The sequence below is a fragment of the Triticum aestivum genome, chromosome 5B (genome assembly GCF_018294505.1).
Source record: "Triticum aestivum cultivar Chinese Spring chromosome 5B, IWGSC CS RefSeq v2.1, whole genome shotgun sequence".
In the NCBI taxonomy this organism is placed as follows: domain Eukaryota; kingdom Viridiplantae; phylum Streptophyta; class Magnoliopsida; order Poales; family Poaceae; genus Triticum; species Triticum aestivum.
This window is the reverse complement of record NC_057807.1, coordinates 299,845,461-299,865,078: the sequence shown is the minus strand read 5'-3', so window position 1 is coordinate 299,865,078 and position 19,618 is coordinate 299,845,461.

Genomic DNA, 19,618 nt, shown 5'->3' with positions numbered 1-19,618 from the left:
CAAGGCGACGAAGAAGTTCGTTGCCCACCCACCACCCACTTCATAGCCACTGTCGATGATGTAACAGACATGCTTGACTTCGACTCTGATGACACCGATGGTATGGACGTCGGCGCATGAGACGATTCAGAACCACCACCCAAGGGGCGCTGGACTACCACCTCATCATATGACATATACATGGTGGATATGCCTAAGGAGGACGATGGCGGCAGAACGGAGGATAAAACCCCCGGACAAAGGCCAAAACGACGGCGCAGACGCCGCTCTAAGTCCAGTCACAGTAAAAATAGTGATAATAGTGCTAGAAAGATCGACACCCCAGTCAATTCCGAAGGCAACACCGACCATATGGACCCAGCGATGGAGCAGGAGGAGCCAGGTCACGCTGAACACAGCCCGGAGCAGACGCCCGATCACAGTGATCCCAAGGAACGAACTCATCAAACTACCCCGGGACAGGAGCACAACCCGGACGACGACACATTCATCATCCCGGAAACACGCTTGGGGCGAGATAACCTCCACAGAAGGCTTATGGCCACTGCAAGAAGTCTAAAGAAGCAGAAGCAAAAGCTTAAAGCCGCATAGGAAACGCTCAATCGCAGATGGAATAAAGTACTAGACACTAAAGAAAAGTACGGCGATGATCGCCAAACAAAGAGCTATCCAAAGCGCAAGCTGCTACCAGAATTCGACGACGAGGCCGTTCCACCGAAGAACAATACGGCCAGTAGGCCGAACAAAGCACTTCGAAACCGCAATGGAGCAGGTACTGACGACGCACACGATTTACGTGAGCTCCTGGATAAAAAGGCTGGCGCGACTAGGTCCATCTATGGATCTAGAGGACATGTCCCAGCACAGGACTATGGTTGCCAAAATGATCAGACTGATCGAATACCATTTCGGAATCAGTACCGGACACATCAACAACCGACGGCATGCCACAACACGTCCAGATACAAAGGGGCTGCTCACCCTCTGTGCTTCACCGAAGAGGTACTGGACCACGAATTTCCACAGGGTTTTAAACCTATGAACATAAAGGCATATGACGGAACGACAGACCCCGGGGTCTGGATTGAGGAATTTATCCTGCATATCCACATGGCTCGTGGGGATGACCTCCACGCCATCAAATACCTTCCTCTCAAGTTGAAGGGACCAGCTCGTCACTGGTTGAAAAGCCTCCCCGAAAACTCAATCAGAAGTTGGGAGGAACTCGAGGATGCATTCCGAGCAAATTTTCAAGGGACCTATGTCTGACCTCCAGACGCGGACTTCTTAAGTCAGATAATTCAACAGCCCGGAGAGTCTGCCCGCAAGCTTTGGAACAGATTCTTCACTAAGAAGAATCAAATTGTTGACTGTCCGGATGCCGAAGCCCTAGTGGCCTTCAAACACAGTATCCGGGACGAGTGGCTCGCCAGACACCTCGGCCAAGAAAAGCCGAGGACAATGGCCAAGAAATGCCTCATGACCCGCTTTCGCGCGGGTGAAGACAACTGGTTGGCCCGTAGAGGCACCAGCGACCCAAGTACATCCGAAATTAGGGATGGCAACGGGAAGCCACGGCACAATAAAAACAAACGTCGAAACAAGGAAGAAAGTCCAGACAACACAAGGGTCAACGCCGAATCCAAGGGCTCTCGACCCGGTCAACAAAAGAAGCCACTTAAAGGAAGCAAAGAAGGACCGTCCGGCCTGAACAAAGTCCTAGACAGACTGTGCCAAATCCATGGCACCCTGAAAAAACCTGCGAACCACACTCATAGAGAATGCTGGGTCTTTAAGCAGGCCGGAAAATTAAATGCCGAACATAGGGGAAGGGAAACACCAAGTGAAGACGAGGATGAGCCTCACCAGCCGAACACTGGTGGACATAAAAAATTCCCACCAAAGGTAAAAACAGTAAACATGATCCACGCAACTCGCATACCCACAAGAAGGCGCGAACGCGCGCTCAGAGACGCGTATGCTATGGAGCCCGTGGCCCCCAAACCTAACCACTGGTCGGCCTGCCCCATCACCTTCGATCATAGGGACTACCCGTCTAGTATGCGGCACGGAGGATCAGCTGACTTGGTGTTCGACCCAATAATCAACGGATAGCATCTCACTAGGGTCCTCATGGATGGCGGCACTAGTCTTAATCTAATATACCAAGACACTGTCCGCAGGATGGGGATAGATCCATCCAGAATCAGCCAATGTAACACCACCTTTGAAGGGGTGATACCAGGCGTTGAAGCCCACTACAGAGGCTCCCTCGTACTAGAGGTAACATTCGGTTCCCCAGGCAACTCCAGGCGTGAAGAACTACTCTTCACCATCGCCCCCCTCCAAAACGGTTATCATGCATTGCTTGGGAGAACGGCATTTCCCCGCTTCAACGTAGTACCGCACTACGCCTACCTTAAACTCAAGATGACCGGTCCACGTGGCGTCATCACCGTTAACAGAAACACAGAGCATTCCTTATGCGCGGACAAGTACGCGACGGCTCCAGCAGCCGGGCTCTAAGCGGCCTCTAATACCAGAAAGCATGATTGGTCGTTAAGACCACGGACACGGTTAGACGAGTCCGGCAACCCAGATAATCCTGATCTGGGCGCCACACATGTAATCCCATAGAGGACACCAGGGGCTATAGATATTTAATAAAGCCCAACTCTTGGCTTGACCTTATTAACATGCCAATTTCCTACACCTTTACTATCCATTGGTGATAGCCAACTCTTAGCACGCTCACGTCATACTCTTCTACATGAGTTTTCCTTTCTTGTAGGCACCATTCGTGTGACACCCTCCCAGGACACGGCACAACGGAGACAAAGGCGCAAACGTGCAGCAGGGCCCCGCTCAAAGGTTTCTCTTCAGATTAAGCTCCTGTGTAAACCTTTTTTATTGTCTCTTGTTGCTTACACATCCCATGGGCACTACACCCACAGAGGATACTGCCGTTATTGGCATTTCACCACGACAGACTAATGCACGTACCTGGAAATACATGGTTCATAATAAAGGGCGTTACTCAGCCCAGTATATGTTATAAAGTCCAAATACCTTCGCAAGTGTTCGGCGTCGCGAGTTTGGCCTTATATGCATCAGCTTCGAATCATGTCTTTGGTCAAATGTTGGGTTTACCCGGCTCCTGGGTTTGCCGCCTTATGTTCCATTCTTATCGGCTAAGGCGGCCAAAGGAGAACTACTGCGACTGTGCCCTGGTTATTCCAGACGAGCACCTCAGTAGAGAAAGCCAAAAACTGACTGTCATGATATAGCGAGAGACTGTTCAACCACTCGAAGACTTCTCGGAATCTTTAGGATTCCCCGCATTAACGAAGGACCATTTCTCGGTCATGTACACACGCGCCCGTATTCAGATGCACGCAAAAGTACCAGGGGCTACATAGTAGCCCCAACGTCAAACTCCTATGGCTAAATGAAAGTGTTAAAGCTATATAGTCTGGTTGCCTAGTTCGACGTGTGATCACCTCCTTAATGGACCAAGACGTTGGATCAATTGTGACTACGCATATTGTCGCGAACACCCCCGCATTATAAGCGTGGGGGTTGAAGCCAACGACTGCTAACTTTCCAAATTGCATATATACATAAAACGGCCGCACAGGAGGCACAATAACACTTTCGGGCAAAAAGTATAAACATAGCCTCCATAATTAAAATAACATTGTTTTTACAATGAAACGATTTGTCACTCGAACATGACATTCTTCGAGCACTGAGCCTCTATTAAGCGAGCACCTTCTACTACCTGATCCAAGTAGTGCTCGGCCGGATCTTGGCCTCCTGCCGGATTCTGGGTCGCAATGATGGTGGCCTCCATATCTGCCCAATATGCTTTAACGCGGCCAAGAGCCATCCGTGCACCCTATATGCGTGCCGACCTCTTCATGGCATCAATCCGTGATACGACACCAAGGAATTATTGCACTAAACCAAAATAACTGTCTGGCTTAGGCCCCTTCGGCCATAGATGGTCTATTACGGACCGCATTGCAAGACCGGACATCCTATGGAGCTCGGCCACAGCAGACATCCTCTCACTCAACGGCAATGTGCGCGTTGGAGCACTGAATTGCGACCAGAACAGCTTTTCCACTTCATTATCCTTTTGATCCTCGAAAAACTTGGCCGCATCAGCCGTACTCTTCGCCAAATCTGCATACGCGTCTGCCAGACTCCAGCGACGATCCAGAGGAGCGTACTTCGGATCTAAAAACTTCATCCGCAACAAATAAGGGTTTCCAGCCGCAATCTCTCCGGCCTGTCGAAGCTCCTCCCGCGCATCCCTAATTTCGGACCGCGTCTCCTTAGCCGCATCAAGTGCCTTCTTCAAGTCAGTCGACTTAGCCTTATTATCTTTTTCAAGGAGCTCATACCGGTCGGCGACATCTTTCAGCTCCACAACCATCTCGGGTACTTTGTATTGGCTTCGGCGACGAGCAGCCTGTTCGGCTCTCAACTCTTCGGCCGCCTTTAGAGCAGCCACATGGCTAGCCTGGGCTTGTTCCTTGGCCAGGGCTAGTTCCGCCCTCAGGGCCTCCACGACAGCAACCCCGTCTACAGTCCAAGCATATAACATTAACATTATGCTCCTCTTGGTTCTTCCTATAACAACTAAGGAAAGCAGAGAACATACCTTGTGACTCGTTAAGCCACTCGTTCACAAGCGTGATATCGGCATCAATAACTCCAATCCGTCGCCACAGTTCAGCGACTTCAACGGACCGGTCGGCTGCCAGACCCTTAGCCACCTGTGCATAAACACAGTATGATCATTACTCAACATTGTGATCCTCCGATTGCCGCCTCGGGCTGGCAACCAGAGTCTCAGGGGCTACGATCTCTGCATTGGCAAGGTGTGCCAATAAAACCGCCTCACAACACGTATCGAGGCAGGCCTAGAAAAACCGGTTCATGTTGGGCCGAGCCGTGGTGCAGAAGCTCATCGTGTAAAAATTGTCAGCAGATCAGATTTGTGGAATATCGTTCTTTCTACGGTGGTATGTGAAGATCATCTTGCAGATTTGGACACGATTTAAGTGTTCAATAATTGCTTTGGAGTATTCGGAGAGGGAACCCGCCTAGCAATGCCGAAGACAAACTGCATGCCGGACTCATCGTCATTGAAGCCTGGTTCAGGGGCTACTAAGGGAGTCCTGGATTAGGGGGTATCCGAACAGCCGGACTATGTACTTTGGCTGGACTATTGGACCGTGAAGATACAAGACTCAAGACTTCGTCCCGTGTATGGATGAGACTCTCCTTTGCGTGGATGACAAGCTTGGCGATCCGGATTTAGATTTCCTTCTTTGTAACCGACTCTGTGTAAACCCTAGCCCCTCCGGTGTCTATATAAACCGGAGGGTTTGGTCCGTAAAGGGACGATCACAACAATCATAATCATCATAGGCTAGCTCTTAGGGTTTAGCCTCTACGATCTCGTGGTAGATCAACTCCTGTAATACACATATCATCAAGATCAATCAAGCAGGAAGTAGGGTTTTACCTCCATCGAGAGGGCCCAAACCTGGGTAAAACATTGTGTCCCTTGCCTCCTGTTACCATTAGCCTTAGACGCAGAGATCGGGACCCCCTACCCGAGATCCGCCGGTTTTGACACTGATAACAGTGTTCGAAGGATGTCATCTTTGAGTAGTTGAGTCCGGTTTGTAAGAGTCATGTAATGAACTCATTGTCTATGATATCTATGATTTAGTTTATCCTCCTTTTTTGCTGTTTATATGTCTGAAAGTTTACCAGTCGTCGGCTTCAGCCCCCATGTAAATATTACAGGGGTGTTTGTTGTCGCATGACCGCTCTTAATCCAACGTCTTGGTCCAATGTCATAGGCGTCTTGCGAGGTGAACTAGGCAATCAGACTATGCGGCTTTAGTACTTTCAGTTAGCCATAAGAGTCCATTGGTGGCGCTAAGTACTAGCCCCTTGTTGCATGATCAGTGAGCCGGAGTACGGCGCCTTTGCAACGCGGCTGGTCGAAGACCCAGCCCCTCGTATAACATGGCATAAATCGCGAGCAATTCGTAGTGTAACACTAAGTCGCTGGATCGCTGACCCGCTCTCGCTTACCATGACAGTCAGTTTTTGGCTTTCTCTACTGACGTATTTGACCGGTCGAACCGGAAATACAATCGCAGTAGTTCTTCCTTTACCACCTTAGCCGAACTTGTGGAACGTAGGGTGGCAAACACAATTTAGCGGGGCCGAGTACAGCCCCTAGCACGTGTCGAACCACGTGTGTCAGTCGAATATGAGGAATAGCACAGATGACAAGGAAAAAATTCAACACCCAACCGAAGAGGTGGTAATTGTCTATGCCCTTTGTATCTTTATTGATATTTTGATGACAAATAATTCCATTCAACGCTAAGGTCATATTACATGCCTAAAGAAGAGACAATTTTACATAAGGGGAAGTCTAACACAGGGCCTAAAACCATAGTTCAGAAAAGAAACTTTAATGATGCCCTGCCGCACGTCTGCGCCTTTCCTCCTTAGTAGTGACTCCTTTAAGAGGAGTGTTTGATGGCTGGGGCATGCTAGCCTTAAAAGGATCTCATGTGACAACCATCCGGTAAGTAGAGCTCTTGATGAACCCGCATAAAAAAGAAAAGGAAAGGGGGTATGCGATCCGTTTATGGTCAAGCCATGCAATGGACCTATTCTGCAGCATGCCTCCGGCGTCGCGCAGGGTATTTTTAGTGCGTAATAATGTATGTACGGTACCTGAACCGCCACCTGGTGGGGCGATCGACAGAGGCCGAACTGCTAATCAATGCCTGGATCCACTAATCTATGCACGGACCAGACTCGTTTGTATGCGTCATTGGCTTTATTAGCTTGTGAACTGCTCGGCTTGATAAGGCCGCTATACACTTCGGCTGCAAGGGCCGCAGTGTGTTCTTCAGTATGGAGTAAGCGCTCCATATTACCATTGACTGTAATGACGCTGCAAGGCTCGGGCATTTTGAGCTTCAAGTAAGCATAATGCGGGACTGCATTAAAGCGGGCGAAGGCAGTTCGTCTGAGCAGTGCATGGTAACCACTGCGGAATGGGACGATGTCAGAGATTAACTCTTCACTGCAGAAGTTATCTGGAGAGCCGAATACTACCTCCAATGTGATTGAGCCCGTACAACGGGCCTCTACTCCTGGTATAAAACCTTTAAAGGTAGTGTTAGTAGGCTTAATTCGTGATGGGTCAATCCCCATCTTTCGGACAGTATCTTGATAGATCAAGTTGAGACTGCTTCCTCTGTCCATGAGGACTCTAGTGAAGTGGTATCCGTCGATGATTGGGTCAAGGACCAAGGCGCATACTAGTTGGATGGTCCCTGCGATCGAAGGTGATCGAGCAAGCTGACCATGGGTTAAACTTGGGGGCGACAGGCTCGACGACATAGACGTCCTGTAGCGCACGCGTTTGCGCTCCCTTTTGGGGATGTGAGTGACATATATCATGTTAACTGTTTTCACCTCGGGGGGAAATTGTTTCTTACCCCCGGTGTTCGGCTGACGGGGCTGATCACCGTCTTCGTTTGGGGGCCCTTTGCCCTTGTGTTCGGTATTTAACTTACCGGCCAATTTGAAAACCCAACAGTTCCTGTTGGTATGATTTGCAGGCTTATCGGGTGTGCCATGAATCTGACAGGGCCTCTCAAGGATTTTATCTAAGTTGTATGGCCCGTCTTTGCCTTTGAAAGGTTTCTTCCGCTGACAGACTTCGGACCGCTGAATCCGGCGTTGACTGCCGTATCGTCTGCACTGTCGTTGCTGCTATTCTGATGTTTGTTTTTATTGCGGCGAGGTTTATCTTGCCATCACGTAGCATAGAGGTGCTGGGGTCGCCTGAGCTGTTGCTTCTACGAGCCAACCAGCTGTCTTCTCCTGCACAAAAGTGGGTCATGAGTGCCGTTAATGTGGCCATGGTCTTCGGCTTTTCCTGCCCAAGGTGTCAGGCGAGCCATTCGTCACATAAGCTGTGCATAAAGGCTGCTAAGGCTTCGGCGTCTGGACAGTCTACAATCTGGTTCTTTTTAGTTAAGAACTGATTCCAAAGCTTGCGGGCTGATTCACTTGGCTGTTGAATTATGTGACTCAAGTCGTCAGCATCCGCTGGCCGGACATAAGTGCCATGGAAGTTAGCCCTAAAGGCATCTTCCAAGTCTTCCCAGGTTCCAATGTAGTTTTCTGGGAGGCTGTTTAGCCAGTGTCGTGCTAGTCCTTTCAGCTTTAGGGGGAGATATTTAATGGCATGGAGATCCTCTCCTGGAGCCATATGAATGTGGAGAAGGAAGTCTCCAATCCAGACGGCTGGATCCATCATTCCGTCATATGGTTCGATGTTTACAGGTTTAAACCCTTCGGGAAACTAATGTTCCATAACCTCATCAGTAAAGCATAAGGGGTGTGCGGCTCCTCTGTATCGAGCGATGTTGTGGTAGAGATCGGCTGGCATCTGGGTCTGGTACTGATCCCGGACATAGTAGTGGTCATCACGCGGGGCTTCATAGCCATTGTCTCGTGCCGGGGCATGTCCCCTTGATCCACAGATTGATCTGGCATGACCAGCTGTATAGGCTAGGTCACGTTGCAAGTAGTAAGTATATCTCGCGGTTGTAGTCTCCCTGCCTCTTCGGCGAGGGGGTGCGGGTTGGTGTTTGGCTTGATATGCCGCTTTGTCCCGTCCACATGGTGGTCAGTTTGGTTGGTCTTCCTGATTGTATTTTGACGGTATTGGTTCAAGGACTTCGTCGTCGAATTGAGGCAGCAGCTTGCGCCTAGGGTAACTTTTGACAGGTCGCTCTTGGCCGTATTGCTCGGCAGCCAGGACCTTAGTCCACCTTTCGTTCAGCGTGGCTTGCTCTTCTTTGAGCTGCTGCTACTTCCTCTTCAGGCTCTGAGCTGTAGCAATAAGCTTTTGCTTGAAGCGTTCTTGGTCGAGGGGTTCCTCTGGGACAATGAAGTCCTCGTCACCGAGGCTGACCTCCTCTTCGGATTCTGGCATGTAGTTGCTGTCCTCCGCGTCTTTGTTGTCAGCGCGTCCAGGGCTGTATTCACCTTCTTCCTGCTCATCCTGTTCGGATGTGGGCTCGATAAGGTGTTCATTATCTTCTGCACCATCCAGAGTCTCGTTGTCTCTGGTGCCGATATTACTATCCTTCTCCCGACGCGACCGGGAGCGACGCCGCTGACGTCGGTGCTTTGGTGGTTTATCGACGGGTCTATCCTTATCTGGGCTTGGGTTCTCTTCTCGTATATTGAGATGGTCATCCAACGCCCCGTAACGGATGGGACTTGGTTTTGTTCGGCATCGGCATCGTCGTCCATACCGTCGATGTCTTCGGACACATAATCCAGCATGTCGGTTAAGTCCTCGACAGTGGCTATCAAGTGGGTGGTGGGTGGGGCATAAAATTTCCCTCTCTCAGCCCCCAGTCCAGACTGGGTGCAGTTCGGAGGTAAGGCCTCCGTGATGGCGAGAGACTGCATCAGACCTAATGCTTCATCTAAGAGCGGGAGCGGGAACCGCGGTTCTGCCGCGATGTGTTCGGCTTGGAGCGCCTGATCGGATCCGCTAAGTGCAGACCTCGGCAGTTTGGAACGGTTGCCCAGAGCCAGGTTTAAACCCACGTCTGGGTCTTCGGAAGGAAGTTTAATAAGGGGAAGAAGTCCGGTGGGGTTTACGCTCCCGTCTTCGGACGATGAGACCTGCCCCGAATCTAAGGCCGAGGTGAGTGCTGGTCTTGACCCCTGGACAAGATACGACAGGGGATTCGAAGAGTCTTCTTGGATGGGATGAGAGTGGCAGCCAAGGCCGCGAACCCATCAAAGACCAAGTCTCCTCGGATACCAGCAATATAATTCAGGTTTCCAAACCTGATCTGGTGGCCGAGGGTGTAACTATCGACCTGCTCAAGGCGGCCAATCGAGTTGGCTTGAAGCACAAAGCCACCAAACACAAAAACCTGTCCAGGAAGAAAAATCTCCCTGGACGCAGCGTCATCATTGATGAAGAGTTGAACCATTGATCCTTCTATCAACGGTACATCGGAGCTCTTAATGAAAGCACCAATGTAGGTGTCAAAACCGGCAGATCTCGGGTAGGGGGGCCCAAGCTGTGTTGTAACATCCCAAATTTCCAATTTGGAATGTTATACACTAGATCATCATTGCATATCATATTTTATTTCTTTTGGGTTGATCCTATAAATTCTACGCAACTCAAGGACCCTCGGAGAGAGTTGGGGATTTCGTTATTTTCATATTTGGGTTTTCTTGAAAATAGGATCATTTGATTTTATTTATTTTATCTTCAATTATTTCAACTATAAAAATATGAGAGAGGGAATAAAATGACTTTCCCAAAATAAGGAAATATTGAGGATTTAATAAAAAAATCAAATAAGATTTATTTTGGAGTTTTTCCTATTTTATTTGAATTTAGAAAAAAATTGCATGTTTTCAAAACTGCATTTTAGGGCCAAGAAAATGTTTATCTTGTTCTAAATATTTTATTCAGACAGTGAAAATTTGTTTTGGCATTTTTAGATTTTTATTTATTTTTCTAGGATTCTATTTAGTTCGGCGGAATTATTTAAAAAAAACTCCGCGCCCGACTGGGCCGAAGGCCTAGCCGAGCCAGGCCGGCCCGCGCCAGCGCCAACGCCTCCTGCTGCCGTGTCGCCGCCGGACTCGGGGAGTCTGACCCCAAGCCGCCGCCGCCACCTTGCCCCTCCCCCAAGATGGCCGAGCCCCTCCCCCCTCTTAAATACCCCGCCTCTGCCACCCCACCCCGCCACCCGTCGCCTCGCAGCAGCAGCAGCCGCAGCCGCCGCCGCCGTCACCGAGCCGCCGCCGCCGCTAGTGCCGTCGCCAGGAGCCGCCGCCGCCGTCTTCCGCCGCCGCCGCTGCAGCCCCGACACCCCGCGCCGTCCCGCCGGTGTCGTGATCCTAAGTCTGACAGTAGAATGGGGGGTAGTTATGGAGAGGCAAGATCCTAGCTATGGAGTAGTTGTACACACGAGTGTTTTACGAGTTCAGGCCCTTCTCGGAGGAAGTAATAGCCCTACGTCTCGGAGCCCGGAGGCGTTCAACTGGATTACATGTGTGAAAAGGTACAGGGGTGCGAACCCTTCTACCAGTGGAGGGGGGTGGCTTATATAGAGGATGCCAGGACCCCAGCCAGCCCACGTAGCGGAGGGTTAAAGTACATTAAGGCCAGACGTTACTGGTAACGCCTTACATAAAGTGTGATCATGGCCATAAAGACTACTTAATTACACACCGTTTGGATACAGAGTAGATATTGAGCTCCTGATGGTCGAGTGAGTCTTCATGGTCGAGTGTCTTCATGTTCGTCGAGTGTCTTCAAGCCGGTCGAGTGGAATCCCTCTTGGTCGACTGAAGACGGCTTCTTCTAAGAGATGTCCTTGGGGAGGGTACCTTGGACAGGTCCGTAACCCTACCCTAGGTACATGACTTCATCAGTAGCCCCCGAATGGATCAAGGTTTGAGTGAGGACGGAGTTGGCAATCTTTCCGACCTGCTTTCTGGTACTGTAAAGGTGTTTTTGCTCTGGATCAACGACTTTCAAGTGAGGGTGTCAACTTTCGTTCAGTCGCCTTGATCCATTCTTTATATATGTCGATTGAATTTTATGAACTTGGAGATTTCCGAGCGACGGATCGCAGGAGATCTTTCGTCTGACAAGTTGCCCTGTGGTTAGCGGATTTAGTGGGATCCGAATTTTGGGAAGCACGCGAAGCAGAGAAGACTGCGGTACTCGGATGGGATAAGGCAGGGACGCCTCGATTCCTGCGCCGCCTTTTTCTCCATGTATCGCGTGTGCGACTGTTTCGGGATTTGACAGGATCGCCTGGGCCTACCCGTCAGCCACTCGGAAGTGACCCCATATAAGGAACTAGGCGGAGGTTTTCTGAATAGTGCCTCCTCATTTTCTCCTCCCTCGTCTCCAGATTCATCTGCTGCGCTCGCCAACTGCCCAGCGCCTCCGCTCCTTTCTAGCTTTGTCGGCGACAATGGTGAAGGAGAAGACGGCGGCTTTGGAGCGGGCGAAGAAGGCAACTGCGCAAGCGAAGGGGAGAGTGCCCAGTCGGGGTGGATCCTCTTTGCGGTCTCGCCTGCCGCAGGGTTGGATCCAAGGGGATTGGATCCGCTCGACCATCACCCAGAAGGACCTCGACGACGTAGCCAATGAGGGGCTGATCGAGCACGGAGCAGCGAGGCTTCCGGGAGCGGAGTGGCAACCGCAACCTCAGGAGGGTGAGTTCGTCCTCTTGGCGACCCATGTAGATTGAGGGTTTTCTTTGCCGCCGCATCTTTTCTTCTGAGAATTTCTGAATTTCTTCGGAGCTCAGCTCCACCATTTTACTCCAAATTCCATCGCCTACCTCTCCGCCTTTGTATCTTTGTGTGAGAATTTCTTGGGTTGTCGGCCGCATTGGGGCCTCTTCAAACATATATTCACTTGCCATTCCCAGACGGTGAAAAAGGCCAGTCCAAATGACGAGAGAACCCAGGTGATCCAGATGTGTGGGGGTCTCGGGGTCCAGATGAGGAGTAAGAGCGCTTTCCCTACTATGACCCTTCCCGAGTCAGTCAGAGGGTGGCAATCGACCTGGTTCTACTGCCAAGATCGGCCGACGCCAGGGCAGTCGACCGGGCTCCCTCCCTTCTCTATGAGTCGAGTGAACAAGCCCTCCTCTCTGAAAGTAGTTCCGGAGGAGAAGGCTCAGGTGAAAATGTTGATGGAGCGAGTAGTTCAGTTGATTCGTGACGGCGTGACCGGCATGGACCTTCTGGAGGTTTTCCTTCGGTGGCGCATCCAACCACTCCAGTACCGAGGCCACCCGATGTGGCTGTATTCTGGTACTGAAGACACCAGTCGGGTCCACCCAGAGGAAGTCGACGATGCTACATTGGAGAGGTGGATGACTGCCATCACGGGGAACAAGGACAACCCTCGTGGAGCTAGGAGGATCGTTCCATTCGACCAATCTTATGAGGTGGATAAGGTACGACTATTTTCCTCCGACTGCTCCGTCTATTTTGTTTCATCGTAAATCAGTCGATTAACCTTTTTCTTGCTTGCTGTCTTTCAGGAAACCACTGAGTTGTACTCGATGCCCAACGGGGCGCAGGCACACCCCGAAGAGGAGGAAGGAAGCGGAGGCGAAAGTCAAGAGGAGTGGGAGTCGGACGCCGATGAGGGTGAGGAAGACGCAGGTTCTGACAAAGAGGAAGAGGAGGGGAAAGAGGAGGAGGAACTTGCGCCTCCTCGTTCCGAAAGGAGGTCCATGCTCGCCCACGACCCTGCGGCTGATCGTGGCAAGGGAGTCGTGCCTGCTGGGCAGTCGACAAAATGTCCTCGGACAACTTCACCGGCGCCGACTGAAAAGGCGTCGAAGCAACCTCGAGCGGCTCTGTCAAAACCGGCGAAAGCCCTACCGAAGATGAGGATGGAGATTTCGACTGTCTCTGGGTAACGGTCATAACTCATATTTTCCATTCTTGGTCGATTCAATCGCTGACCAACTGATATTTGCAAATCGCAGTGCTGCTACTTCTGAGACTTCAGCCAGGCATGAGGATTAGGAAATGGAAGATGCTGGGACTTCTCAGCCTGGTACAATCTGCGCGGTTTCTCTTCCGGTCGATTGAATCTTTATTTTTGATTTTGAACTTCTTCTGCAGCTCCGCCTAACATTGTCATCAATCTTCCTGACGATGTCGACGAAGCGCCGCTGAGGCAGAGGAGGAGCAGGAAGGCGACTGTTGGCAAGGATGCGCAGGTTACGTTGGCTCCTGGACCATAGATTCCCAAGGGGAGCAATGTTGCACGGGCTACCGTGTCCTTTGCGGAGCCGTTGACGGTTGCCCGCCCTTCATCGTCGAGTGCTGACCCGCCTTCTCTCTTCTCCACCTATCACGTCCCGGAGGACCAAGCAAGCGCTGCCCAGGAAGCCATACGTCAGGCCGGGATTATGACAGAGCAGGTGAAGGCGATCCGAACCGCCAGCCAAGCAGCTTATGACGCGAGCTCAGCTCTCCAGAGCAATGTCCAGGTTAGTTGAACACCGACTGGAAAACTTGATATTTGTCATGCACCCACTGGGTGTGTCAATTCTACACTGGACTGCTGGCAGTCGACTATAGTCTTTGTGTCTTGAGATTTTTCACTTTACTTGTTCTACTCGACCATGGTCGAGTGGAATAATGAAACTGGTGGGGGCACGCTGAGTGCACCCACTGGGTGTAGTCCCCGAGACCGTGGTCGATTGCTGGCAATCGGCTATGGTCTGAATTTTTTAACAGTTAACTGCTTCCGGTCGACTGATCGACTCTGAGTCTAGCTGATAGAACTAGTGGGGGCACGCTGAGTGCACCCACTGGGTGTAGTCCCCGAGACTACAGTTGAATGTTTAGATTCATCTGTAGTCTTAGAAATAGTACGATTTTTCCTTTAGTCACTCGGAAGTGATCTGCCGTTGATGTTTGTCGACTGAACTTTCGTAGAAATCTTGTGACCTTGTTTCTTGTTATACCGAATTGGAGAACAAGTATATCCAGCTTGAGCTTGACCAAAAGCTTGTCCAAGTGAACTTCACGAAGGCGAAGGAGGAGGCAAAAGGTATGTTTGGTGAGAATCTTGACGACTGTCCTCGCTTCTTGCCTGTCTCCGAATCTGATCTTATTGTGATTTTCGCAGAAAAACTGAGGGATGCTCTGAAGAAGAAGGACCTTGACCTTGCCGAGGCGCAGAAAACGGCTACAGACAAGACTAGGCTTGCAGAAGAGAAGTTGGCTTTCGTCAACAAACTTGAAGAAGAAAACACTAGTCTGAAAGCTGCTCTTGAGGTGGCCAACCAAGAAGTCACTCGACTGAGGAATGCCAATATGGTCCTGGACAACAAAGCTGGTGAACTGGCAGGAAAGAAGAATGACTTGGAGCTTTATCTGGGAGGACTCGCCGAATAGTTGTTCCTCATGCTCGAAGGTAACCTCTTATCTCTGATTGGTAGTTACTGACTTGCTGTAGGGGCGTTAGCTTATTCTTGAATCATGTCCATAGAATTCTGCCAAAACTTTGAAGAGGAGACTAGTCGAGTGGAGACTGGCTTGGATCCCATCAATTCTCTGGTGAAGGATGAAACTGCTATGAACGTGCTCCGCCTCGAGTCCCGCATTCCTGCAGTGGTCGATTACCTTGCAAGACTGAAGGCCGCTATATCGCGCATCGACACATCACTCTGGCCAGAAGAAACGCTTCAGAACGACCTTGAGTCGCTGATGACTCGACTGAATGAGATTCCGAGTCGAGTGCAAGAGTGGAAGAAGTCTTCTGCCCGGTGCGGTGCTGATGTCGCTCTGTCCTTGGTCCGCGTCCACTGCAAAGAAGCTCGAGAGGACAAGCTGGTGTCTCTCAAGGTGGCCAATACTAGGAAGCATGACTTTCATTCTTTCATGGAGACCTTCATCGCGGCCGCCACTCGGATAGCAGATGTGATCGACCTGGATGAGTTTGTTGCGCCTTCCAGCCCTCCGCAGGAGGGGTAAAAAACTTCTATGCTCGATGATTTGAATTTGCCTCGGAATGCCGAGTGATTTTTGTAACCGCCAAACTTTAACATGCTTGATGCCTGAGCACTTCTGGGTCCGTAGGACGTTATCCGAACTTGATTTGCCGTTGAAATACATTTGCTTCTTTCGGATAACCATCTTCTTTGGGTTGGAATATATGCTAGCATATGAAATGCTCTTTTGCAGGTAGGAGTGAAGCACAAATTGCAGTCGACTTGTGCTCGTTATGTTTGGGCGAGTGCTTGGTTGCAACCAAGCCTCTGAGTGACAAACTTGTTCTCCACTTGGAAGGATTTCAGAAACTTAGGCGAGCACTGAGCTGCAGCTAAGCCCTCGAGTGGGAGGTTTGCTCTCCACTCGGTAGGAATTTAGAAACTTAGGCGAGCACTGAGCTGCAGCTAAGCCCCCGAGTGGGAGGTTTGCCCTCCACTCGGCAGGAATTTAGAAACTTAGGCGAGCGCTGGGCTGCAGCTAAGCCCCCGAGTGGGAGGTTTGCTCTCCACTCGGCAGGATTTTAGAAACTTAGGCGAGCGCTGGGCTACAGCTAAGCCCCCGAGTGGGAGGTTTGCTCTCCACTCGGCAGGATTTTAGAAACTTAGGCGAGCGCTGGGCTGCAGCTAAGCCCCCGAGTGGGAGGTTTGCTCTCCACTCGGCAGGATTTTAGAAACTTAGGCGAGCGCTGGGCTGCAGCTAAGCCCCCGAGTGGGAGGTTTGCTCTCCACTCGGTAGGATTTTCATGGCACAGCTTTGGAGGAGAAGGTAGCAGTCGACCTGCGCTTAGTCCTCCTTGCGGGACGCATGTTGTGTTTGTGATGTAGCTCGGAAGGAGGAAGCGGGGGTCGACTTGCGCCTCGTCCTCCTTGCGATGCGTACAATGTCTTTTATTCTTAGGCGAACACAAGGTTGCAGCTAAGCCTCCGATTGGAAGACAGGCTTATCACTCGGTAGGATTTTCAAAAACTTAGGCGAGCACTGGGCTGCAGCTAAGCCTCCGAGTGGAAGGTTGGCTTACCACTCGGTAGGATTTTAGAAAACTTAGGCGAGCACTGGGCTGCAGCTAAGCCCCCGAGTGGAAGGCTGGCTTACCACTCGGTAGGATTTTGTTTACTTAGGCGAGCATTGGGCTACAGGTAAGCCCCCGAGTGGAAGGCTGGCTTACCACCCGGTAGGATTTTGTTTACTTAGGAGAGCACTGGGCTGCAGCTAAGCCCCCGAGTGGAAGGATGGCTTACCACTCGGTATGATTTTGTTTACTTAGGCGAGTACTTGGACTGCAGCTAAGCCTCCGAGTGGGAGGCTGGCTCGCCACTCGGTAGGATTTTGTTTTAACTTAGGCGAAACAGATTCGCAGCTAAGCCTTCGAGTGGAAGGCTGGCTTACCACTCGGTAGGATTTTTTACAAGCTTAGGCGAAACGGGTTCGCAGCTAAGCCACCCACTAGGGGATAGATTTATGAGAGCAAAAGCAATAACAATCACTAAGAAAATTATGAAACTCTTGTCTTTGATGAATACACTACAGGAGTACTTTTGTTACAACTCATCCGAGTGAAAAACTTAAGTATAAAAAGGGCGGAGTAAGTCCGCGTTCCATGCTCTGGGCTCGGCAATCTGGTGCTCGACATTGTAAAGGCAGTATGCCCCATTATGGAGAACTTTGGTGACGATGAAGGGACCTTCCCAAGTAGGAGCAAGCTTGTGTGGTTTCTGCTGATCTACTCGGAGAACTAAATCTCCCTCCTGGAAAGCTCGACTCTTCACATTTCTGGCATGGAAGCGACGCAAGTCCTGCTGGTAAATGGTCAATCGGACCAAGGCCATCTCTCTTTCTTCTTCTAGAAGGTCGACCGCGTCCTGTCAGGCTTGCTCTGCTTCAGCTTCGGTGTATAGTTCGACTCGGGGTGCATTGTGAAGCAGGTCACTCGGCAAGACTGCTTCAGCTCCGTAGACCAAGAAGAACGGAGTTCTCCCAGTCGACCGGTTTTGCGTGGTCCTTAACCCCCAAAGCACCGATGGATGACCCATGCACCGGCTGTGTGCTTGAGGTCGCGCATCAGTCGGGGTTTCAACCCTTTGAGAATTAAGCCATTTGCAAGTTCTACTTGTCCATTCGACTGGGGATGAGCGACCGAAGCATAGTCGACTTGTGTACCCTAAGATGTGCAGAAAGCTCTGAATTCTTCGGAGTCGAAATTTGACCCATTGTCTGTGATGATGCTGTGTGGAACTCCATATCTGAATACCAACTCCCTGATGAAGCTGACGGCGGTGCCGGCATCCAGATTCTTGATGGGTTTAGCCTCAATCCATTTAGTGAACTTGTCGACTGCTACCAACACATGGGTGTAGCCGTTTCTGCCTGTCCTCAGAGGTCCAACCATATCCAGTCCCCACACAGCAAAGGGCCAGACGAGTGGAATGGTTTTCAAGGCTGAGGCGGGTTTGTGTGACATATTGGAGTAAAATTGACATCCTTCACACTTGTCGACTATCTCTTTCGCCATCTCATTTGCTCTGGGCCAATAGAAACCAGCTCGGTATGCTTTAGCCACGATGGTCCGAGAAGACGCATGATGGCCGCAGGTCCCCGAGTGGATGTCGTTGAGAATCATTCGACCTTCTTCTGGTGTTATGCATTTCTGGCTGACTCCAGTCGCACTTTCCCTGTATAACTGTCCCCTCATGACGGTGAAGGCTTTGGATCGGCGGACGATCTCCCGAGCCTCTTCTTCATTCTCGGGGAGCTCTTTTCTCAGAATATAGGCGATATAGGGCACTGTCCAATCGGGAGTGATGACCAGAACTTCCATGACCAAGTCGACCACAGCTGGGACCTCGACTTCAGTCGGATCTGTGGCGCTTTTTGGCTGCGGGACTTCCTCAGTGAAAGGATCTTCTTGAACCGACGGCGTGTGAACATGCTCCAAAAACACACCACTCGGAATGGCTTCCCTCTTGGAACCTATCTTCGCCAAGTCATCGGCTGCTTGATTTTTCAGTCAAGGAACCTGATGGAGCTCTAATCCCTCAAATTTCTTCTCCAGCTTTCTGACTGCATTGCAGTATCCAGTCATGGCCGGGCTTCTGACGTCCCACTCCTTCATCACTTGGTTGACCACTAAGTCCGAGTCGCCGTAGACCATGAGGCGACGGACGCCGAGTGAAATGGCCATACGCAACCCGTACAAGAGTGCTTCGTATTCTGCTTCATTGTTGGAGGAATCAAAGTGAATCTGGAGTACATATCTGAGCTTATCTCCTCGGGGGGAAACCAAGACCACTCCGGCACCGGAACCATTCAGCATTTTGGAGCCATCGAAGAACATAGTCCAGTGCTCCGAGTGAACTTGGGTCGGTAACTGCTGTTCAGTCCACTCGGCGAGGAAATCTGCTATTGCTTGGGACTTGATAGCTTTCTTTGCCTCAAATCTGATATCAAGGGGAAGAAGTTCAATCGCCCATTTTGCCACTCGACCAGTTGCGTCTCTGTTGTGCAGAATCTCTGATAAGGGGGCGTCGGTGACGACTGTGATAACATGGTCAGAGAAGTAGTGGGCAACTTTCTTCGTGGTCATGTAAATCCCATATACAAGCTTCTGATAATGAGGGTATCGTTGCTTGGACGGGGTCAGGACTTCGGAAATGTAATATACTGGGCGCTGAACTTTGAAGGCTTTTCCTTCCTCTTCCCGCTCGACCGTAAGTACAGTACTGACGACTTGTCCTGTGGCTGCAATGTAAAGCAGCAAAGGCTCTTTGCTGATTGGGGCAGCAAGCACCGGCTGGGTGGAAAGCAGGGTTTTTAACTCTGCAAACGCTGCATCAGCTTCTGGAGTCCACTCGAACTTGTCTGACTTCTTCATCAGTCGGTAAAGAGGCAATGCCTTTTCACCGAGGCGAGAGATGAATCGACTTAATGCGGCCAAGCATCCAGTAAGTTTCTGGACATCGTGCACACGCACGGG